The sequence below is a fragment of the Anabrus simplex genome, chromosome 3 (genome assembly GCF_040414725.1).
Source record: "Anabrus simplex isolate iqAnaSimp1 chromosome 3, ASM4041472v1, whole genome shotgun sequence".
Classification (NCBI taxonomy): Eukaryota; Metazoa; Arthropoda; class Insecta; order Orthoptera; family Tettigoniidae; genus Anabrus; species Anabrus simplex.
Genome location: NC_090267.1, coordinates 440,655,798 through 440,670,872, shown reverse-complemented (window position 1 = coordinate 440,670,872; position 15,075 = coordinate 440,655,798). Strand labels below are relative to the sequence as shown.

Below are 15,075 nucleotides of genomic sequence, written 5' to 3'. Positions count from 1 at the left end.
ACACTGTTGTTAGATGACTTTTTACAACATATATTTTATTGCAGTAACTAGTTTCGGCGCTCTATTGAGGCACCATCATCAGCTGCGCAACAAGTAGAAGAAACTTGAAGATATAACAATACAAAACAACATACTGATATACTTAACTCCTTAATATCTATCTAATGGGAAGTTTAAAACTCTAAGTTACAAGCAAGATAACCCTTGTGAGTCGAAATTGTAAAATCTCATGAGTTGTCCTTAAAATTCTGTGATGGCTATAATTTTTTACATTCGTAAAAATCAAGTTCAACAACATTCCTAAAATCGTGAAATTAAAGCTGAATCAAGTCCTAAAATGTTAAAATGTTCATTTCACAGATGCATTAGTTGCCATGTGTTGGATAAAAACTCGTCGTATTCATTAAATTGCCAGACTGTGCCGTCTTCCGATGTTTGTTGATATGTGGAAGCTTAGTTCTTATGTTGCGTTTCTAGTGGTTGGAACTGATTATTTGCCCTGATGTTATTAAGCGGGCCTAGACTCTCAGTTTAATAACCCTGTAATGATGAAAGTCCTCTGTTAATAGAAAGGCTAGATAAAGATATTAGGAATCTGACCGAATCAAAATGTTATTGAAGTTGACTCACCTCAACGGTTATGTACTTTGCGCGGCGTCTGCAGCACGACGAGTGTGTCTGCTCGTGTCGAGTGCGATGTGATGAAGCGCTAAGGAAGGGTAAGAAGGGGCGGCAAGGGGAATGTTTCTGGAACGTTGGCAATGTAGAAGAGGATCTGGGGGCGTTGCGGACGAAGTAGAATGAGAAACTGTTAAGTAGGGTTCGAAAGACTGACGAATTTTCCGGAATTCTTAGCTTGTCGAGTAATAGAATCAAGCAATCGTATAATACTTTGGGTTTCTCGGAAATTTCATTCAAATTTAGGTTAGCGTTATAATACTGGTCTAGATGTATTAGACACGCTTCTGTAATGTCAAGCCTCGGTCCCTTGGATAGTGTTTCCATTATTTCAAGATCATGATTTATGTCTGTGAATTTATGCTTATATTCATGGACGTGTTGGCCTACGGCTGAAAATCTATTGTATTTCACAGCATTGAGGTGTTCTTGATATCTAACATTAAAGCTGCGCCCAGTTTGCCCTATATATCCGCTCCCACAGTCTTTGCATTCGAACCTGTATACACCTGATTTAGAGTATGGGTTGACCTTATTAACAGCTGATGCATTATGCAAAATTTCAGTACTTCTGTTATCCATTTTGAACGCAATCCTAATGTTACGTTTCTTAAAAATTTTCGTAACTTTATGAACCTCTTTGTTGAACGTAAAGGTTGCGATTTCTTTTGATTCAAGTTTATCTTTAGTCAGGGTTGTGGGGGGGCGATATTTAAATTTACTTATTATCCGCTCTATGAAATTCCCTTTAAAGCCATTAGCCTTAGCCATAGCTCGAATAATGTTCAGTTCCTTGTCCAAGTCTCGCTTGGACATTGGTACGCTAAACGCGCGATTAACCAGACTGTTATAGGTCGCATGTTTATGAGCTGCAAGGTGTGTAGAGTCTTGTCTATTGTAACTGAAGTTTGTGTGGGCTTCCTGTAAATGCTAAATGAAAATGAAGAGGGATGTCTATTAATCTTTAAGTCTAGATAATTAATGGATTTTTCTATTTCAGATTCCAATGTAAATTTTATATCAGTATCGATTGTATTGAGATTATTCAGAGTGTTAGAGGCGTCAGATATGCATTCATCCAGAATGACAAAGGCATCGTCTACATACCTGGACCAAAATACAATATTCTTAAATTTGTCATTGTTAATTATTTGTGTATCTTCTAAAAAATCTAGATAAATCTCTGCTAAGATCCCCGAGGCCGGTGACCCCATTGCGAGGCCATCCTGTTTATAAATGATCTGATCAAATGTGAAGTAGTTATTGTTGACCAATAATCTTCGATTTCGAGATTGCTTAGGTGACTATATTTCTTCAAATTCATAGCAATGATAGGAAGCAATTTTGAAGTTTTAATATTAGGAAATATATTCACTACATCAAAAGAATGCATTGTGTTGTTGAACTTGATTTTTACGACTGTAAAAAATTATAGCCATCACAGAATTTTAAGGACAACTCATGAGATTTTACAATTTCGACTCACAAGGGTTATCTTGCTTGTAACTTAGAGTTTTAAACTTGCCATTAGATAGAAATTAAGGAGTTAAGTATATCAGTATGTTGTTTTGTATTGTTATATCTTCAAGTTTTTTCTACTTGTTGCGCAGCTGATGATGGTGCCTCAATAGAGCGCCGAAACTAGTTACTGCAATAAAATATATGTTGTAAAAAGTCATCTAACAACAGTGTATTTGTATTGAACAAGGTGGAACCTTAAAGATTTTTATTCTAATTGGAAACTATTATCTAACAGTTATGTTCCGGACAGTCGTGTATCTATAGACAAAAGTCTATGTAGAATGGTCATTTATATTGGGAAGTATTCATTCCTAAGAATAGATCCCATTTTGGGATGAAGTCTTTCAAGCTATGTGAGGCAAGCACGGGATATGTCTGGAGCATGCTTTGGTATACTGGTAAAGAGATGTTTGTGGGAAAGACATATCTCAATTCACTAAGCCACCTAAAATTGTGTTCACATTAGCTGAAGACCTTTCGGATAAGAAATACCTTATTGCTCTGGACAGTTATTACAGTAGCCCAAAGCTCCTTGACCTACTGAACGATCTGGACACTGATGCTGTTGGAACCGTTCATCCTAACAAGAAAGGATTTCCTAAGGATATCACGGGGAAGAAAGTGAAGAAAGGAGAGGTAGTATTTCCTCTCAGGAAAAACTCATGGCTCTAAAATCGAGAGACGAGAGGGATATGAGCATGTTGAGCAGCATTCATGACGCAGAAATGAAAAAGGTTGAGGACAGGAAAGGCAAAACAAAGGATAAACCGGTAGTGTGTATCAAATACAATGAAAACATGGGGGAAGTTGATTTATTCAACCAGTACTTGGTCACCAACAGTACTACCAGGAAACAAATGAAGGAGTAGTCACAAGAATTTTTGCAATCTATTGGACATCACTATGTTCAATTCATTCATTTTGTATCATAAGCAGGGTGGAAAATTCAGTCATTCACAGTTTTGACTGCATACTGTGTAGAAAATACTTAGTAATTTCAGTGCATCGACCTCCAGTGAAGTTATGACAGCCAAAGTGGTTAGACCATTACCCCCTGACGGACAGGATGGTTCTCAGGAAGGCATTTTCCAGACCTACATTATATCATCCAACAAACACCAGGAAACATGCCAGCAAGAGGTGCATGGTCTACGTTTCGAAGAAAGAGAAATGAGACGCTCAGTATTGCTGCAACGTCTGTGATGTTCCACTGAGCCCAGCCCCAGTGAAATGTGAAATGAATTACAGAAATGAGACGTAAAGACTGCGTTATAGATTTTAGATAAGAATTTCGCGAACTGCATCGTCGCTTGTAAGCAAGTCAGCTCGACTTCGCGTAGCCATTTTCAACTGTTTGCAATTGACTCGCTAAAGCTATCACTTAAAAACATTTCATTTCCAGCGCTCCCCATGGTGATAACAATAACCTAACGACTTCAGAAAATAGCCAACAGATGCCGGTAGCTATCCGTTTATCAATCGTTGTCCAAAGACATACAGTTACGAAGATATATCACTTCAAATTCCGACACGCAATATATTGCACCGTAACCACAGCGGCACTTACCGCTATACGCAATATATTGGGCTGTGACCTTCAAGGGGATTAAAAAATGAAATGATTATCCGTATATTACAGAAACAAATTACTCCTTAATGGAAATTAGTATTAGTTCAGTTACACGTCAGTTGTAATATTCACGAGAGCGCCAAGCTGAATGGCTCAGACGGTTAAGGCGCTGGGCTGGCTCTCTGAGTCCAAGTTGACAGGTTCGATCCTGGCTCAGTCTGGTGGTATGCAAAGGTGCTCAGATACGTCAGCCGTAGATTTATTGGCACGTAAAACGTGAAAGAACTCCGGTGGGACAAAATTCTGGCACCTCGGCATTTGCAAAAACCGTAAAAAGTAGTTACTGGGGCATAAAACCAATAACATTGTTATTAATTAATATAGAACTTCTGACAGTAGCAATACATATGCAAGAATAAAGTACAGTTGGTCTTCTCTCTAACATTTCAGTTATCTGGCATTTGTAACAGCGCTTATTACCTAGCATTCTTTCTCCACTCATAATTTTTGGAGACTCATTTATCAGTAACTGCAAATGGAGAGGGCCGATGACCTTAGATGTTAGGCCACTTCAAACAACAAACATCATCAAGCAACAAGCAAACGGAGAACGTTTCGCAAGCGACATAAGTAAAACAGTCTACAACAGGAGAAAGTTTCCTTTTCGACTTCAACGTAAAACCAACACCAATGGTCACGCGATGAGAGATCCTCGCGCACAGGGTGCATGAACTCATACGAATCTTTGTTCCGACTAGAGGTAGGGATGCTTATCCTTCAGATGTGAATTGCTTTATCAACTAAGCTAGAAGAGGAAACAGTCACCTCCTTTGCATCGCTGAGAAATAAACTCACAGTACAAAATAATGTGAGAGAAAATCTCATATAGCGACCACAGGCTGGTTAGCAAGTAACTTACATGGTTGGGTACCTGGGACCCTTGAGTGTTTTCTTTGTAAGTAATTTTTCACATGTTGGCCGCACTGCGCTTACCCTCCCTGTACTCTTTCTGTTCGTCCTCTACATGACCTGGGCAGGTGCGGACGCGCTGAGGTTTCCTTTTGTCTGTAATTACAGCATTTGGGTCTTTGGGACCCATGTGTGTAAGGAAAGTAATTTTTGTGTGCCCTAAAAGGTTATTTTTGGAATAATATGTCACTAAGTAGTGATGATGTGAGAGCTTTGTTAGAAGACGACTTAAGTGATATATCGGATGCAGAAAGTGAGTTTGAAATTAGCTAACATAATTCACGTACTAGAGAAAATGAGGAAGAAGGCTTGCCGTGCATGAGCTAAGTGTCTTGTGGGTGTCTCGTAGAACTGTCATTTGCTTGAAATATGCTGAATTATAAAGGCTTAAAGCTTCTTTTTGCTGATTAAAAGAGTAATTTTCTCATTTTTTGAAGGTTTGATTCCAAAACTGTTTGCTTGAACTTTATTAGAACAGGCTGATACAGAGATTTCTTTTCCCCATTGCAAATCTGTGAAAATGTGACAATGTTGAGAAAAACCTCATGTACATATGTATATCCTATTCATGATGACAGAATCACATACCTATTAATAACATAAAGCAAAATTTGAGTATGGTTATAAGATATTCAAAATAAGTGTTTTTGGAATTGGGATTTTTTAAAGAAATAGATTTGAGGAATACTGTAGAAGAGGAACTGACAATTAAATGCATATTTTTATTGAAAATGTTCAGTTAAAGCTCATGCAATTTCAGTAAATGTTCAAAACCTGATACAATATGTGGTAGGAAAAAAAAACTTATTTACACTTGGGTCCCTTGGACCCATGGGTGTAAGTAAGCAACGTAGTATTTTTTTCACTATGCAAGCTACGGGTTAATTGAAAATCATATTTTGTTACCTCTATTACAGTGGTAACACAAAACAAGGCACAAACACAGTTAAAAGGGGAAGGTAAGAGCACAATATCAGAAATCACTACACACTCGGAAAAACATTAGTTGGTATTACGCAGATCTCCAACAAAACCATGTACGTAAATATCAGTAGGGCCAACTAGTGGACAACAAACGGGAAGATGAAAAAGGCTGGGAACCTACCAAAGGCATGGACATGGCTTAGATAGCGGATCCCGAAATAAATGGCCGTGATCCTTAGATTTGAAAAATATTATTTACAAAATAATTTTACAAATACATTCCAAACACAATTCCAAGTTACGAGCTATAAGTTCAGTGATATACATAGCTTATTTCGTAGCAGTGTAAATTCAAATTTCAAATCAACTACAGTATACATCTATTTACCAATGCAGTTGTACAATGCAATATACAGTGAAGTGAAACAGTTTCTCCAAAATCTAGCGTACCTCAAGTGATACAGAACTACCAGAGGCAAACCCCAAGGGAAATAATATTAAACTACAATCTGCATATTTTAGTGAAACAAGAAATAGGAATGCCTCGGAAACGAACAGGTAAGCCCAGCTGAAAAACTAAGGCGTCATAAGTAACTAATTTGGTGAATCTGGGCGAGGTTAGGGCAGACTCCTGTATGAAAAGCAAATCGGAACATTACGGAAATTTTAGCAGGAACGGAATTCAAGAGTGCTTACCCGAGGAGAGTGCCATCCCGGAAACCGGGGGACGTCAACCAAATAGGCTCCTTGCAACCAGATAGACCAAGACCGACAGAATTCAGGATACCGAATTAATTCGAACACTGCCTCGCTCTCATATATAGGAAATTCCAGCCTAGGAGCAGCCAATCAGCGTACATGAGTTCCCTATCGCCACCTAGACTCACCAATCACAACCTTACTTTTGATCGCGAACTTTGACCAACATTCTAGAATACGCCTGATCGCGAATGTCGTATTTCCAGAACAGTCAGAAATATTTTCTAGAATACATTACCCACAAAACAACACACCCTGTTCCATAATTCATGTAACTTTCTGGATCCTTCCAGGAAATATAGAACAGAATTCTACTATTTACAAATGCACATGTCACCAATCTTACACAGTACAGGTTAGGTCATAATAAATAAACATCATATTGTACTTCACAAATAAAGTCTTTAAAAAAAAAACACTTTCCACTTGCACTACATAGTTCACTTGTGACATATTTCTCTGCAAAAAATATACAAGGACTAATGAATGAATTATTGATTTTTATTATAACAGTCTAAGCACATTGTTGCAGTGCATGGAGATAAGCTTTTGTCAGTTTTTGTGCTGTTGTGCTGTTGCAGCAGCTCTGTTTCTGGGTGTTTCTATCAGGGGATCGGTTGGTCAGTTATCTTTCAGACACGATTTCTTCACCTACCCTATGAATAAACACAAAGCATTTTTTTAAAATTTCCCTGTTAGTGACATTAGTCCACTATAATGTTTTAGGGGATACGTTATGAGAATGTGAATTCTGCTCATATATATATAAGCAGAAAAATGCACTTTTTTATTTTTATTTTTTTCCTCCCCGCTTCTCTAACATTTCCTTCTCTCTTGATGAGCTCACGTTTTTGCCTTCATGGGTAATGCCTTCCAGCTTCTGGTGTTAGAGCACACACACACACACTCTCTCTCTCTCTCTCTCTCTCTCTCTCTCTCTCTCTCTCTCTCTCTCTCTCTCTCTCTCTGAAGTGGAGCACGTCCGTCACAATTTTTATTCTGCCCTCCAGACTCGTCATATACCATCAAGACATTTACAACACAGGTTACACGGAGAAGCTTTAGAGCACCTTCTTGCACCAGGCTATCAACTGCTAGGAAGCAATACCTTGTAAGTCAATTTTTGGAGATTTTTACCTTTTGCATTTTCTTGTGTAATTAACACAAGCGTTCTTTCAGATGGTGAACATAGTTATTTCATCTGAAAACAACATAGTAAGTGATACCTCGTACTTATTCATGAACAACAATACCTTGGATGTCAACAACTGCAGTAACTCGTATGTGATGTGTGTATGTGAATACATAAAAATACCTCACAAGTCAGTTTTGGTAGCATGCTCAGTCAAGAATTGTTGCTGAGCTCTCATTATACACATTGTCGTTTCACGGAAGATTGAGGTAAAGCTGTTCTGAATTATTGTTCCAGGTAAGTTTATAAATGTACGTATCTTTACTTGTGAATGCATGCAACTGTGTTGGTGTAATATATACTTAACATGATCTGTAAGAATTAGCTGCACATCAACAAATATTATTCACAGTTTAGATAGACATAGAACTGGTATCCTGTCATGCTATTCTTTAACATGGCTAATATCTGCATTGTTAATTTTTAGGATGGAGTATGATTCATCATTGTTGGACCTGTCAGATGACAAGAAAATTAACCAACTTCTACATACTCTTAAAGCCAGTGTCCTCTATATTAAAGAAGATTTAAGACTGGGATGGGACGTTTATAAACTAGAGGAACTTGCAAGTAAAGGAGAAACGACAGATATGATATCATTAACACATTGCAGACTAGGTGCCCTTTACCACATGTACAGCCCTGTTCCCGTTCACTTTCTGTCTCCAAACTAGAGTGCACGCATTCAAATTAACTGTCAGAACTTCACTAGCTTTTGAAGAACTGCTGGGTTTTTTCTGGAGGCCTTCCCGAATAGTCGTTGAAATGCAGATAGGTAGATATTTGTTGAAATCTATTTCGACTCATAGTTTTTGGAAATATGGGTGTTTCTATCAGGGGATCGGTTGGTCAGTTATCTTTCAGACACGATTTCTTCACCTACCCTATGAATAAACACAAAGCATTTTTTTAAATTTCCCTGTTAGTGACATTAGTCCACTATAATGTTTTAGGGGATACGTTATGAGAATGTGAATTCTGCTCATAGTATAAGTTTGTCTGCTGAGCTATATACTGAAAAAAAGTCCTTCTACTTGTCCTATGTTTCCAGGTTCATTAGGCCATACCTTTTTACCAGGAGCACCTTCAAAATCTTCCAGCCTAGGTTAACTGTTGTCCATAACCCAGTTGTCAGAAAACAGTACATTGTTTACAATATTTAGAATATTTACACTCGTAACACAATTATCAGACTTGTTTTGTGCCACGTGAGTTCCACACCTTGAAGATAAGGCTATATCCTCGTCATCAATGGAAACATTTCCATCAGAAGATATTTAATCATCGAACTCTAAATATTCAGCATCCCTTGGATGTTCGGAGCCTGTATCAGCACATAATTCATGAATAATTTCATCCCTGTCTAAACACGAGCGATCCCTGGGAGCCGCCATCTTAAAGACTGCATGGCTCTTTACAAACTTTACAAACTTACAAACTTTAAACATGTTGTCAGAAAATGCAAAGAAAAGCTGTGATATGAAGAATAATCGAAAAGAAATGTGACTATCAATTGTGTAGAACCATACATAAGAGAGTTCTATCACCCTTGACTTCCAAATAGTTCTGGTATATCTCAAAAGATAGCACTAAACTTCAGTCTACTGCTAACACGAGATAACTTGGGACCGGTCCATAACATTCGGCCAGGCAAACACGAGTTTTCTTGGGACCGGTCCGCATTGTGTTAACCTCTGGGACAGGCCTACAAGACCAGTTACATCCTCTCACTACCCCGACTTAATGGCAAAGATGACCTGTTAATAGAGACTGGGTTAGGGAAAGATATACAGAATGTAGATTCCAATTTAAACTTGGCATAATTTATTACTAAACAAGAATGCTACAATGAGTGAGAGTGTGAGATTTGACAATGTCAACATTTATCAGGATAGTGATACTAATGAACAAGTTAATCCAAATGCAAACACTTGTTCAGATATTGAAACACCCTTGCTGCGTACCAAAGGAGATAATACAGATTATTCTGCTATAGACAATGATATTCTGAGTGACCAAATATTACCTCTGATACCACCTATTGCGAGTAATATTAGAAAAGCCAACAACAACCTGAATGAATCGGCCACTAAAGTAAGGAAACTTAAGGACGAAAGCTGATGTTCCAGGTAATAAGAAGGAAATGAGTAAGACGCTTCGTATAACAGGAGAATAGTACACTGGCTACCAGCTATATTCTAGTACGGACTACAAATCAATTCAAGACGTGCCAAGACCTGCTCGAAAAACTGGTCAAGATGCCTCAAATAATCCTGTGAAAAGTAAAAAATGGAAATACTGTAATGCCATTCCTGAGGATGCCAGGAGAGAGTTGCATTCCAATTTCTGGAAAGAATTGAATCCCAGTGAAAAGAAACTGTACATCACATCATTACTGTAGTATGTGCCAACAAAACAAAAAGGGAAGGTGCTGGTAATAGAAGACTTTGAAATACGAGGCGTGTTTTTTAAGTAAGGGCAGTTTTGTTGCAGACACTAGTAGTTTGAATGCATGTCGCAATGAGTGCATGCATCGTGTGCCAGCATGCCTCTGGAACAACGGTGCTCAGTTGCAGCTCTGTTGCTAACCTGTATGGTTCTGTCTGTGCTTGCTCAAATGTTCAAGATTATCGACTCGCCCGCCCTGTGTGAGGTTAGGTCAGTGATACGATTCTTGTCGGCAAGGAACTTGTCTGCTGCAGACATTCACCGGCAGATTTGCGAAGTGTACAGTGCTAATGCTATGAGTAAAGGCAAAGTGCATAAGTGGGTATGAGACTTCAGAGATGGCCGTGACAACATCCATGATGAAGCCCGTTCTGGTCGCCCATCTCTGATCACAGACAATTTGGTGGCTTCAGTTGAAACGAAGATTCATGAGGACAGACGCTTTACAATAACAGCTCTCTGAAACGCCTTTACTGACGTGTCTAGGTCAGTGCCTTACATAACTGTTTATGAAAACCTAAACTTTAGGGAACTGTGCTCCCTTTGGGTCTGTAAACTTCTAACAGAGGACCACAAAAACAAAAGGTGTGAGTGTTCAATTACGTTTTTGACTCATTATGCCAAAGAAGGTGATATGTTGAGTCAGATCATAACGGGAGATGAAACACGGGTTTTGTATATCACGCCCGAATCGAAGCAACAGAGCATGAAATGGAGACACACACACTCACCAGTAAAGGTGAAGGCCAAACAGACTCTGCCCCAGCGCAAGATCATGGCATCTGTGTTTTGGGATAGGCATGGTGTTTTGTTGGTTGACTTCATGCAACGAGTAACCACTATCAATGCAGAAGCCTATTGCCAAACATTGAGAAAGCTACGCAGAGCGATACAAAACAAAAGAAGCAGCATGCTGACAAAGGGAATTGTCCTCACGACAATGCAAGGCCTCATACAGCAGCTCAGACCTGAGGTTTATTGGACACTTTTGGATGGGAAGTTTCAGACCACCCACCCTACAGCCCTGACTTGTGCCAAGCAATTACCATCTGTTCTGCCACCTCAAACATCACCTCAGAGGCAACTACTACATTGATGACGACGAAGTGAAAACTGCCACGAACTCCTGGTTATCGGAGCAGGCGGCAAGTTTCTGTGAAGAGGGTATTCAAAACTTAGTTGTAAGGTATGATAAGCGTTTAAACAAACCTGGCGGCTATGTTGAAAAATAGAGTAAAGTATGTAGAATTTGCAAATAAGTGTGGTGTCTGAAAATTGTCTTTCGTTGTGTAGTTATTTTCAAACGGCCCTTAATTAAAAAACACACCTTGTACTTCATTAAAATTGGGGAAGAACGACATTGCGTATGTAAGGAAATGTTTCTACAAACTTTCTCTCTGAAGGAATGGTGCATTCGTAATTGGTCAGCGACTTCTAATGATGGAATTCACATTAAGAAACACACTACCAAGTATACTGGGAAAAAATCCGATAAGATGCATGCAGCTATCCTGAAGGATCTTCCAAAACTTCCTGCCCACTACTGCAGGAAGAACACTATGAAGTTGTATCTTGAAATGGTTATTAATAGTAAGCAACAGCTATTCCATATTTGCAGAGGGAAATGCGTATCCGATGCAAGGAAATCATTAAGCCTTCACACGTTGTACACTTTAGCCAACCAAGAGAACACTGCTCTCCAACAACCAAAAAAGGATAGGGGTGATGTATGCTGTTCTCACCAAGCAGGCAATTTAGAGAGAGAAGAATGGAAAACTCAGATTTTCGAAAAGCAAGTGGTGAGAAAAGAGAAGAGCTTAAGGAAGTTTTGCCAAACGATGCATATTCCTTCCATGACAATTTACTGCATTAAATTGGAGGGTAACTTGTCATAACAGCAAGTTAATTGCTGATTTTTTAAAGGGGGAGACCCAGCTTAACAAGGGGAAAAAGGTTAATATTCATTTGATTGTTAAATATGCTACAATTGCTGTAGACAATTGCTGCACATTATTGCAGTATTGGCATGCTCCCTGGCAACCAGAAGCAACTTCAATAATGTCAACATTCTAATAATTATAATATTTTAAAATAAAATGTTAAAAATTTTCTGCCTTTTCAACAATACGTCACTGTTTCCCTTATAAATTCCAAGTTTATAAGTATTTTCATACTTTTCCTTATTTAAAGTGTGTATCAAACCTCCACCTACAAAATGAACCTCAATCACTAATATGGACTGTGATTTAGATAGTTTTTATTCCGAGCACCTGAAAATATTAATATTTTTGTAAATAAATATGTTATATAAAATCTAATATAAATCCTGTTGACCTGAATAAGGTACAGACTGTAGTAGTACACTATTGGGAGGAAGCTCTGAAAAAATCATAATCATAATTATCCATGAAACAGTAAGATAGTTATGAAGGAAATAAGATAGTTATGAAGGAAACCGTGATATATTGTTATATAAAATAAGAGTTTTGTCTGTACATTTCTCAGAATTTGAAAAGAATGGTATTTCTGTATCGGTCATGTCCACAGTAACAAGAAAATGCATTTTTTACTTTTCCATAATTTCTGTCTGTCTGTCTGTCTGTCTGTCTGTCTGTCTGTCTGTCTGTCTGTCTGTCTGTCTGTCTGTCTGTCTGTCTGTCTGTCTGTCTGTCTGTCTGTCTGTCTGTCTGTCTGTCTGTCTGTCTGTCTGTCTGTCTGTCTGTACACGCATCACGAGAAAACGGCTGAAGAGGATTTAATGAAAATCGGAATGTAAAGTCGGGTGATGAACCGCTACAATCTAGGCTATAAATTATTTTAATCACGCTGAGTGAAATGGTAGTTTAGGGGAGGGCCTGTCATTTAATTCTCAAATATTTATGTTATTAGTGGTCGTGTCTTAATGAAAATCGCTAGACAAAGATTGGAAATAATTCGCTACAATATAGGCTATACACGCTGAGAAAAATGGTAGTTTAGGGGAAGGCCTAAAATTTAATTGTCAAATATTTATTTTATTAGTGGTCGTATCTTCACGAAAATTGGTATGCAAAGTCGGGGAATAGGTCGATATAATCTAGGCTGTCAATAATGTTATTCGCACAGAGTGAAATGGTAGTTTAGGGGAAGGCCTGAAATGTAATCTATATATATAAAATAAGAGTTTTGTCTGTACACTGCTCAGAATTTGAAAAGAATGGTGTTTCTGTATCGGTCATGTCCACAGTAACAAGAAAAGGCATTTTTTACTTTTCCGTAATTTCTGTCTGTCTGTCTGTCTGTCTGTATGTACACGCATCACGAGAAAACGGCTGAAAAATGAAAATCGGTATGTAAAGACGGGGCATGAGCCGCTACAATCTAGGCTATAAATCAGTTTATTCACGCTGAGTGAAATGGTGGTTTAGGGCAAGGCCTTAAATTTAATTATAGAATATTTATATTATTAGCGGTCCTATCGATAAATACTATATAACTAAAGTTATATAGAATTCAATTTCCAGTCATTTATGTCTTATACATTTTTACCGTACCGGCTCTGATAACACAGATATTAATGAAATTGTATTTTTGTTGCTAAGTCCATATCAACGCCGAGCTACGAGAAAATGGGTCAACAGAATTTAATGAAAACCGCTATATAGAGTCGGGGATAAGAAACTACAGTCTAGGCTGTAAATAATTTTGTTTTCCCCGAGATGAAATGGTAGTTTAGGGGAAGGCGCCTAAAATTGAATTTTAAATACCGGTACCTATGTTATTGGTGCATAGAAAAGTACGGTACTACATAACAAAAGTTATAGACAATACAATTCCCGATCATTTATGTTTCATTCTGTTTTACTGTACCGACTATGATAAGAGTGGTATTTCAGAAGGCCTACAATATCCAAAGCGCTTAACACTGATCAACAAATTCTTTACATTGACCATTGTTTGTTGTGATGTTCTTCGTTTCTTATGGTGCCGCTCAACTCCGATAGATGGGATTACTACTGCGTACCGAGTATAACAGCCTGACTGAACATTGGCGGGAAATAGCTGGGGAGTTGGGAAACTTTCTTCTTTAGCATGCCATTCCTCTGGTTCATACATTTTCTGATACTGCAGGTACGTAACACACTGGTTCATTATAGCATTCGCCAGTATCCAGTAATCGGGAGATAGTGGGTTCGAGCCCCACTGTCGGCAGCCCTGAAAATGGTTTTCCGTGGTTTCCCATTTTCACGCCAGGCAAATGCCGGGACTGTACCTTAATTTGCGACCTGGTTGTTCCAGCTCTGGAACTTTGGTCTGTTAGATCGGCACCGTAGTACTGTTCGTTGAAAGTGAGAAAGTATGCGGTTTTTCATTTGATCGAGTATTTTATATGATATCATTGCTTTCAATCGCTACATTCCTACTGACGTTTTTGTAATGACCTATGTTGAATTCAGTTAGGAAAACCACCAAGTCAGTCTTTCTGAGAATCCCGTAGCGAAGCACGGGTACATCAGCTAGTATTGTTATATTGTTAGAAAATAGTTATGAAGGAAACCGTGATATATTGTTATATTGTTAGAAAGGCAGGGAATCTTGAACATTTTATTCAAAATTGTTATAATTAGAATTTTGACATCACTGAAGAAGCTTCCGATTGCTAGGAAGCATGCCAATACTGGAATATGTGCAGCATTTGTCAGCAACGTTTGTAGCATATATAACAATATTCGGTAATTAACAGCAGTTTTTATCCTGTCAGGGGTTGTAGGATTTAAAAAAAAAAAAATAGAGCACGACTAAGTAATATTGTAGTGTAGTCGTATATTAATTACCTTATTGTTGTGTACTATCCCAGACAATATATCCCTCCGTTCATTTATTTTTTGCAAATAAGTTATTTTATTTTTAATTTCATTTTTCCCCCGTAAAGAATGGCTAAGGAGCGCGAGTGTACTTACTGTGGGTGTAGCGAGGCATTGAGGGGTATGAGGGAGGAGTTGGAAAGTTTGAGGGAGATAATTAGGATTCTCAC

The 15,075-nt window shown here is 38.2% G+C and overlaps 1 protein-coding gene across 1 annotated transcript in view; it reads right to left on the bottom strand.

The window, feature by feature from the left end:
- The window catches only part of Dcr-2 (Endoribonuclease Dcr-2), a 396,960-nt gene that overhangs the window by 257,084 nt on the left and 124,801 nt on the right, over window positions 1-15,075 (bottom strand). The gene's annotated exons all lie outside the window — the stretch shown is intronic.